We start from the raw sequence: 10748 nt of genomic DNA, 5'->3' as shown, positions 1-10748 counted from the left end.
CTCTAAAACACTCTCCAAAAATGTTTTGAAGCCTCTACCTGTCTCCCTTCTATTTTTAATAACCTAAACATACGTCAATTAATTTGGATCGGTTTTAAGTGATTTTCTCGGCCTAGGAAGGGGCTAGAAACATAATTTCTGCAGATTCAGGGTCGGACCGAGCCCAGCAAAACAAAGGTATCAAAAAAAAGAAAAAAAAAAAGAAAAAAAAAAAAAAGAAATTTGATCGGTTTTAAGTTATTTTCTCGGCCTAGGAAGGGGCTAGAAATATAATTCCTGCAGATTCAGGGTCGGACCGAGCCCAGCAAAAAAAAACATTAAAAAAAAAAAAAAAAAAAAAAAAACCCTTACCCAAACAATTTGACCCAGTGAATGGGTCATGACATGACTTGAGCCAACACAGACACCCGATCGACTATCAGACAACTTCACCAAACCAAGTAAGTGCAATAACAACTTCACCAAACCAAGTAAGTGCAATAACCGCCTCTCCATGCATTGTCAATGGGGGAAATCTATTTTAGGGGAAATGCAGCCATGGGCGGCGCCATCTTGAAAAAAAAAAAAAAAAAAAAAAGTGAATTTGCAAATTTCCAATTATCAAAATAGAAAAAAAGAAAAATTGAATGAATTAAAAAAAAACAAAAAAAACAAAAAAAAATTGAATGAATTAAAAAAAAAAAAAAAAAAAATTAATGAATTTTCTAATTAAAAAAAAAAAAAAAAAAAAAGACTCGAAATGGCCTAAAACGTGCTCCTAGACACTTTCTGTGGGAACTTATTTTTTTACTAACAAATTTTGTTGACTCCACACTTAGAAAAAAAAAAAAAAAAAAATGAAAATGGGATTTTCTATACCAAAACAAGCCACCAGGTGGCCAGAATTTTGCACAAAGGTCGGCCTCATAAAATCCTACCACCCAACCCCAACCATGATCCCATGCACCTCCCCCTTCTCCCGTGAGGTCGATTTTAAAAGTCGTCCAATGTTAAAACTTGGGGCTCCAAATTGCTCCAAATTTATAGGGTATAAAGAGGGGCCCAAGGGCTACCACTGGCACTATCCCAAATTCCCATGCACCGCTCAAAAAAAAAAACGCTTCACTTTTAAACTTTAAAATCGAAATTGCAGTACCCAAAAAAACCGCCAGGGGCGCCACATTTTTTGAGCAAGTCCGCTGGGCCTAGACCTATCCCAGGGTGGTCGCCGAATTCCCATGCACCGCTGCGTTCTCGAACTAGCTCAAAAATGCCGTTTTTCAAAAGTGGTAGATGGCTCTTAACCTAACCCTAACCCTAACCCTAACCCTAACCCTAACCCTAACCCATAACCCTAACCCTAACTCAGCAATCTATTGTGTTGGTAACTTCACTCAAATCTATCTACAGTCAAGTATGCATTTAGGCAAATACGATCAAATATGAATATCATTTGTGCAACCTTTGTGGCTGTTCAAGAGACACTGAAGGCATGATGCCACCATAGGTTTGCAGAGAACTATACACAATATGCACACTGAAGGCATGATGCCACAATAGGAGAGAACTAGATACAATATGCACACTGAAGGCATGATGCCACCATAGGAGAGAACTAGATACAATATGCACACTGAAGGCATGATGCCACCATAGGAGAGAACTAGATACAATATGCACACTGAAGGCCGCTGAAACCCCAGTGTCCTTCTTCACGGGAAGGGGGTATGAGGGCCGCTGAAACCCTAGTGTCCATCTGCGTGTTGCCGATGTGCTCCCTGAGCACAAACACATCCTCTGACCCGATCCTCCTCCGTACAATGTACAAGACTTCTAGCAGTTTGATGGGCTGTGATGGTCTGAAGCTAGCTGATGCCTGGTGAATGAGCCACTTTGCTGCCCTGACGACCCTCACTGTGCCCTCTGATGGAATCACCAGGCCTACATTGTTTCTTAGACAGAGCAGGTGGGAGCTCTGGTCCTTGATGGCAGATGCAGCGTCTGTCACCAGGCTGGCACGGCAGACATCTCAGGACAGCTTCTTCAGAGCCCGTCTCACCTCAAATCCTGAAATTTGGGTTAGTATAATATCATAACTTATAATAATATGCGTGGGGAAATTAAGGAGACATTTATTTTTCTGGACCGTCAACATTGTTCTCTCACAGAGTTGACTATTGGCATTATCGGTTATAGGCAAAATCGACTTATAGTCAGCCTTTACCTGAAATGTACACAAGAGAGTTGTCCACAAGACCATCGTAGCGGACGGGAAGGTAGCTGTGGTCATGTACTAGGGCAGGAATGTCAGCAAACGGGGATGGAAGATCTTCTCCTCCTGCTAGAGAGGACATATCTACAGCTGACAGGCTTGTAGAGGTGTCGATGACCGCTGATAGGGACTCTGTCTCATCCGGTGCAGTCACATTGCCTCTGCATGGTTTAACAACTCCACACTGGGCCATCAGCTTTCTGAAGATGTATTTGAACTGGCCAGCATTAGGGTTGTTATTCCAGCCACCTTAAAAAAACACAAGATATACGAGCATATCACACAGATATTCAATTTATGCTTTAAAATGTTAGGGTTAGGGTTAGGGTTGGGGTTAGGGAAAGGGTAGGGGTTGGGGGAGGGGGGAGGGTTGGGGTTAGGTGTGTGGAAGGAGTAGAGGTTGGGGTTAGGGTTAGGGTTGGGGAAGGGGTAGAGGTTAGGGTTAGGGTTAGGGTTAGGTGTGGGAAGGGGGTAGAGGTTAGGGTTAGGAAAGGGGTAAGGGTTGGGGGAAGGGGGTTAGGGTTAGGGTTAGGTGTGGGGAGTGGGTTAGGGTTAGGGTTAGGGTTAGGGAAAGGGTAGGGGTTGGGGGAGGGGGAGGGTTGGGTTAGGGTTAGGGTTAGGGTTAGGGTTAGGGTTAGGGTTAGGGTTAGGAGCGGGGTAGGGGTTGGGGTTAGGGGAAGGGGGAGGGTTAGGATTAGGTGTGGGGAGTGGGTTAGGGAAAGGGTAGGGGTTGGGGGAGGGGGGAGGGTTGGGATTAGGTGTGTGGAAGGAGTAGAGGTTGGGGTTAGGGTTAGGGTTAGGGAAGGGGTAGAGGTAAGGGTTAGGATTTGGGTTAGGGTTAGGTGTGGGAAGGGGGTAGAGGTTAGGGTTAGGTGTGGGAAGGGGGTAGAGGTTAGGGTTAGGTGTGGGAAGGGGGTAGAGGTTAGGGTTAGGAGAGGGGTTAGGGTTAGGGTTAGGGGAAGGGGGAGGGTTGGGATTAGGTATGTGGAAGGAGTAGAGGTTAGGGTTAGGGTTAGGGGAGGGGTGAAGGTTAGGGTTAGGGAAAGGGGGAAGGTTAGGAATAGGTGTGGGGGGGGGGTAGAGGTTGGGTTTGGGAGAGGGGGATGGGTTTTGGTTGGGGTTAGGGAAGGGATAGGGGTTGGGGTTAGGGAAGGGGGCGGGGTTGGGGTTAGGGTATGGGTTAGGGTCGGGGTTGGGTCTGGGGAGAGGGAGGGAGTTTGGATAGGGAATGAGGGTGGGGGAAGGATGATTGCGGTTGGGGTAGGTGCCTAGAGGGTCGGGTGTGGTGTATGGAACGGTGTGTGAGGAGGGTGGGGCGCGAGTGGGAGCGAGTTGTGATAGTGTGCTTGTTTTGATTGACCTGAGAAACCTTTTACTGTAACCACATGTCCTAAGTGCTGAGAAAAGTGTGCTTATGGCGTGTTGGAGTTCAGTGTGGTAGGTGCAGATAGGGTTAGGGAGAGATTAAGGTTAGGGTTAGGGAGAGGGTTAGGGTTAGGGTTAGGGAGAGATTAAGGCTAGGGTTAGGGTTAGGGTTAGGGAGAGGTTAGGGTTAGGGTTAGGGAGAGATTAAGGTTAGGGTTAGGGAGAGGGTTAGGGCTAGGGTTAGGGAGAGATTAGGGTTAGGGTTAGGGAGAGGTTTAAGGCTAGGGTTAGGGAGAGATTAAGGTTAGGGTTAGGGAGAGGGTTAGGGCTAGGGTTAGGGAGAGATTAAGGTTAGGGTTAGGGAGAGATTAAGGTTAGGGTTAGGGAGAGGTTTAAGGCTAGGGTTAGGGAGAGATTAAGGTTAGGGTTAGGGAGAGGGTTAGGGCTAGGGTTAGGGAGAGAATAAGGTTAGGGTTAGGGAGAGGTTTAAGGCTAGGGTTAGGGAGAGATTAAGGTTAGGGTTAGGGAGAGGGTTAGGGCTAGGGTTAGGGAGAGAATAAGGTTAGGGTTAGAGAGAGGGATAGGGGATGGCAGAGGTAAAGGCTAGGGGGAGGGATAGGTTACGGGTTAGTTAACCCTCATAGGGTGTTCGTGTTTTTGTTACACAGGAGGTGCTGCTGGGTCTGGTGGACCCATTGCATTTTAGGCCTTTTAATTCAACATAATCTAACTTTTTTTTTAAATACTCACCAAATGGTTACTTCAACCCAATTGCAATTAATATAAACAACACATATGTTAAATTTGATCCCTTTACCTTTGTTAAATCACATTTATGAATAGAGGTGCCACTCGTTTTTGTTTCTTTTTGTATTAAAATGCAACAAAATAAGGAAATGCCTCATAAAACAGGCATAACTGGGAAATAATCAACATCATTAGAAATTGAAACATACTCAATAACATCTGTCTGAACAACACATTAAAGCCTTTGAACACAGCCATTATACGTATATCAGACTATACCCCACATGAGGGGCAGAGTCTCACTGTGTGTGTATTGCATATGTATTTTTTGCACTGGTTGCATGTATATTGTGTTTTTCTGTCCATCATGGGTCCACACACTTCACAGCGTTTATTTTTGGCTGACGGGCTGGTCCTACATCTGGCTGCTTGCGGGTTGTTTCTGGGGCTGGCTGCTTGCGGGATGGTCCTGGGGCTGGCTGCTTGCGGGTTGGTCCTGGGGCTGGCTGCTCGCGGGTTGGTCCTGGGGCTGGCTGCTTGCGGGTTGGTCCTGGGGATGGCTGCTCGCGGGTTGGTCCTGGGGCTGGCTGCTCGCGGGCTGGTACTGGGGCTGGCTACTCGCGGGTTGGTCCTGGGGTTGGCTGCTCGCGGGCTGGTCCTGGCTGCTCAGGGGATGTTCCTGGGGCTGGCTGCTTGCGGGCTGGTCCTGGCTGCTCACGGGATGGTCCTGGGGCTTGCTGCTCGCAGGCTTGTCCTGGCTGCTGAAGGGCTAGTCCTGAGGCTCTTTTACGTTTCGGAGCTGGCTGATGCTCATCCTCCTCTTCAAACTCGATGTCAGACTCTGAAATGTTATCCTCACTTTACGAAACTATTTCCTCTGCATCACCATCAAAACCCTCTGTCTCTTCAAATATCAACTGTAGGGCAGTCTGAACAGAGAATCGCATTGCCATCTTGATCAGTTGTGGTATGGAACCACGCTGACAGAGCTTTTTTATAGTGTCAGGTCCCCAAGCTTGATAGTGTTGGGTGCTCCAATTTTGCAACCTTGTGCGGGATGCACAAGGTTGCAAACAGTGGGTGCACTCTGTGGGTGCTCACACCAAGGGCCCATTCACCTGCTTTACTCTTTCCCCCTCTCTCTTTCCCCCTCTCTCACACTCACACACACACACACACACACACACACACACACACACACACACACACAGAGGAAGAAGGGAAAATTAGGGTGCACAGAACCTATGATTTCCACACTTAAACAGCTCCGGGTCCACTGGACCCGAACACCCTGTGTGTAATATAAATGTGATGGGGGGGTATACAGGGGGGGGTCATTGAAAATGTTTTCTGATTCATGTTCCTCACAGAAAATGAGCCAAAGCCAATGAATCTTAGTTCAAAAAAATAATTATTTGTATCACTTTTATAAAGCTAAAAACTGAAAACGGGTCCCACAGACCCGAACACCTTATAAGGGTTAAAGTGAAATATTTACAAGCCAGGGCAACATGTTTGTGTTCGGCTGTATGGCTCTGTTGGGGATACTGGAATAGATCTTACCGATCTTCATTTCCTCTTTTGCACCGCTGTGTCTCCAGATAGGTCTACAGGACGCTACACCCTTGAGGGCGTGTTCACACAGGCAGTTTTTTTATATTGAAAAACACCTGACCCGGGTGGTTTTTTACCAACTAAAAAACTGACAGGGTGGTTTTGTCAAGTTCATTCTCGAGCAGAATGTTCTAGAGCCAACGTTGCAAATCAGTTACCGCATCAAAGTGGTTTGACTACGCTACAGTGTCAGTTACAATGTCGAGGATGAGAAAATTAGCCCTTGTTTTGGCGTTAGATGACAACGACGAGGATAACGATGAACCTTCCCGTTTGTGGGTGCATGACATAAACCGGGGAGCGAATTTTTTTTTTGCAGGCTGGGACTTGTTGGCTGGGACTTGGCTCGCTGGGACTTTGTCAGAGGGCTTGTGTGAAAATCACGAACGCAAATGAATTAAACGTTGTTATAAATCAACACGAATAATGTGACACATGATACACACCAACTACACGGCAACTCTATAGCTACCTTTCAGTAAGTACAAACGTTAGCTCACTCGTCTAAAAGCCCCTGTGAAACTGTTATGTGTCACGGGGGCTACTGTAGTAAATCCTTTTTGTATTTATTATATTTTATAACGTTATGTATAGCGCATCGGCAAATGAATTAAACGTTGTTATAGATTAACACAAATCATTTTAGCAATAATGGGACACATGATACCCACCTACTATACGGCAACTCTATAGCTACCTTTCTGTAAGTACAAACGTTAGCTCACTCGTCTAAAAGCCCCTGTGAAACTGTTATGTGTCACAGCCTGGGCTACTGTAGTAAATCATTTTTTTATTTATTATATTTGATAACGTTATGTATAGCGCATCGCAGTGCTTTCGGCAGCTGGTGATTGTTTCCAAGTTTTTTTTTTCTAATTGTTGTCGATCCATGTCTTGATATTTCCATTAAGATTCCATTCTGTTCTGTTTCTAGAAGTAGTGAGCATAATGGCAGGATTTATTAAAGCTTGCAACATTTGCCAGACCCATGTCAACTTTGAGGAGATGGAGCTGCTGGAGGTTAGGTGTAGATGGTTAAGAATAAACCGTATGATTTCTTATATTTGTTCATAGTGGTTCTTCTGCCACACCCCACAACCAATTACATTATAGAAAGAAGGGCCATAAAATCTGCAGGCCTATCCATAGAATATTTTCGCGTAGGGCTAAATTAATTTTAATATTGATTTTCACCTATCAATCCACCTACTGCAATATAGGTACCTTTCTGTAAGTGCCAAAACAAACGTTAGCTCTTAATGCTAACTCGTCTAAAAACAACTACTGTATAACATGTGTCACACTATTGATACAATGATTTGTGTTGATTTATAACAACGTTTCATTCATTTGCGTTCGTGATTTTCACAAGCCCTCTGTTCTCACAAGCCCTCTGACAAAGTCCCTGCGAGCCAAGTCCCAGCCAATGAGGGATGAGTTCCCTCATGAATATTCACGAGCTTCCCGCTACCACCCTGCAAAAAATAAACTCGCAACCGGCGACGGCAGCAGTACGGGGCGTTTCATAGTTTGATTCGGGCTCTACGGTTTGATAATGCACGGTTCAGTGCGTATTTCAGACTCGACAAGAGTCAATTTGAAACCTTGTTGCGCATTGTTGCGCCTTCAATAATAAGGCAAGACACCCACATGAGGCAAGCCATCAGTCCAGAGGAACGACTCAGCATTTGTTTAAGGTAAATCCGCAAATATATTTATAAAAAGGACTATGAAATCAGACGCATGTCTCGTAGCTTATTTTACTACTACTACTTAAAGCGCTTTGAGTGTGTGAAAAGCGCTATATAAATTGAATCTATCATTATTATGCCTGCAAATGAAATAGAAACTGCTATCTATCTGCTAACGGCTACAATCAAGATCAACAGGTGTATGCGTGCTTGCTCAATTGTTTCAGACTAAACTAAATATCACTCTTTGGGCAGGTATCTGGCAACTGGCGATTCATTCCGGTCCATCGCTTTCGCCTTCAGGATGGGTGCCAGCACGGTGGCAGGCATAGTTCATCAGGTCTGCACAGCTATTTGGGATTGCCTCCTGCCAGATTACATGCCTATTCCGGACAAAGCAGCGTGGAGAAAGATAGCCACTGGATTCCAACAGCTGGATTTCCCTAACTGCCTATTCCGGACAAAGCAGCGTGGAGAAAGATAGCCACTGGATTCCAACAGCTGGATTTCCCCAACTGCCTAGGGGCAATGGATGGGAAACACGTCGTCATTGAGGCTCCTCCCTCCAGTGGCACACTCTATTACCATCACAAAGGCACTTCTTCCATCGTCCTTCTGGCTGTAGTCGACGCCAGGTACTGTTTCAGGCTTGTTGACATCGGGGCCTATGGAAGAAACAGTGATGGGGGAACCCTCTCCTCCTCCGCTTTCTGTACTGCCCTACGGCAGAACACATTGGGTATCCCGGATGACTCCATCCTCCCAGGGGCAGAACATCTTGGCCCGATGCCTCATGTGTTTCTGGCAGACGAAGCCTTCCCCTTGCGCCGTAACATCATTCGCCCATACCCTGGCTACAACACTGGAGAAAAAAAAGTGTTTAACACCCGTCTCTCTCACGTGCGCAGAATGGTCGAGTGTGCGTTTGGCATGCTGGCATCCCAATGGAGAGTGTACCGTCGGGTGCTGTGTGTCTCTCCAGAAGTGGCAGAGAACGTGGTAAAGGCCACCTGCATGCTCCATAACTTTCTGAGGTGGGATGCCAGCACTACAATACCGGCTAGGTCATCTACTGGAACATCCACAGCTGAGCCATCACAAGGTCTCCAGAACGCACCTTGCCTTGGCACCAACAATGCTGGCAGAGATGTTGTGGCAGTGAGGGAGAAGTTTGCTCAGTACTTCATGTCTGAAGCTGGACGAGTTCCCTGGCAGGATAACATCTAGGCACAAACACAAAATGGTTGCACTTTTGCACCAATATATTAACATCAGTGCAGTACAATTTCCAGCTATTCCATTTCATGCATTCATTGCATGTGTATGTATATATATATATATATGTTTATTTATGTTTACATTTATTTATTTATATATATTTATTTATTTATATTAATCCTCTATACAGTTCTCTACATTTATCTTTTTATTTTACTTGAATCCTGTTTTACTTCTATTATTATCTCTACTTTCTATATTAGCTAAGAGTTTATTGTTTACTGTTTTTGTTTACTTTTTATAGTTAGTTAGTTAAGAGTTTATGTTTATCTTATATTATTATATTATATTATTATTATTATAATTATTGTTTACTGTTTACTTTTTGTTTTACTTTTTATAGTTATCTAAGAGTGTATTGTTTATCTTATATTGTATATAATTTAATATTGTGTTGTGTTTCTTCTGTAAACTACTGGACAATCAATTTCCTTGAGGGAGTCATCACAAAAGGATCAATAAAGCCTAATCTAATCTAATCTAATCTAATTTCATCACCAGCAAACACCAGATGATGTGGTGAAGTTGAAGTTTTCTCCGAATCTTGGAAGCAGTACCACACCCATGAACGATAAAGTAATAAGTTTAAATATATTTTTTTATACCCAATAGAAATTGTGTGGCTCCTATGTATATCAAAGTGGGTATTGTAGTGATAAAACAAGATAAAATGTTAAATCTCCTTCAGAATATATAATGTAAAGAAAGACGTACAAAGCAGATGGTTGTGTTTAAATGTAATAATTTAATTTAATAATTTCATTCATTCTCCAAATTCGATTTCATAAAAAAGAGACTGCATTCTACACTTTAGCAATGCCTGTTTGCGAGGCTCCAACCTTGCCAGTGTGGGTGCAAAGCTCAGCAGGAAACGCTCATGCTCATTCTCCTCTTTAGCAATGGCACTGAGGACCTGTTGCTGATAGGGGGTTATGGTTGCAGTGGCCTGCCTCTTCCTCCCTCTTTGAGCTCTCATGGGCCCGAATTCCTGCTGCTGTTCTTGTTGAGGTGGTTGTGGGGGTGGAGATGGAGAGGGTGGGGGCCTAGATGAATGAGGTGGGGGCCTAGATGAACTGCCATTTGAAGAGCCAGGCCCAGGTTGACTACTCATTGTGTCATCCAATGTAGTCTGTCAGGTAAAGGAAACACGGGACAAAACACAACATTACACAAAGCATAATTTTTTTTTCCTTCGCAATCCACATGATTAAACACAGGACATAGTCATACAGCTGATAAGCTTCACTCGTTTGATTTAGCCTACAATTATGAATTGGCCTGTTCATCATGGCACATTAGCTCAATCTCATCTAGTCTTACCTCATTGTTTTCACACATTGCATTCAAAATGCTCTCTGCTGTCTGCCTTGGCTGGTCGAAGTTACTAATTGTGAGCCTTTCCTGGACATAAGGCTCCAGGAAAGATAGTATTTTTACATATTTCCAACTGTGCTTATGTCCTCCCTCCGATCCACTCCTCCTCTCCTTCATTTCCTTTCTTTCTTTGCCGTACTTGCCTCTAAGGTATTTCCATTTGTCACGGCAATCCTCCCCAGTGAATAAAAGTAAACAACAGGCTAGGATTAAGCCCTACCAAGACTTTCGCTAGCAGCTACTAACGCTTGCGTTGTCCGTATAAACAGCCCTCAGCTGTGCCCTCAGCTGTGCGAAAGCAGCGTCCCTAGCAACCGGACATCTTTGACATCGAGCCGATAAATTATTCCTAATAACTATAAAACTAAAGATCAGACAAAATCACTGACTAAAGATTATGCAAGTAAAAAGTATATTTCTCGCTAGAA

The sequence above is a fragment of the Gadus chalcogrammus genome, chromosome 7 (assembly GCF_026213295.1).
Source record: "Gadus chalcogrammus isolate NIFS_2021 chromosome 7, NIFS_Gcha_1.0, whole genome shotgun sequence".
In the NCBI taxonomy this organism is placed as follows: Eukaryota; Metazoa; Chordata; class Actinopteri; order Gadiformes; family Gadidae; genus Gadus; species Gadus chalcogrammus.
The sequence above is the reverse complement of the archived record's forward strand: the minus strand, read 5'-3'. Positions refer to the sequence as shown.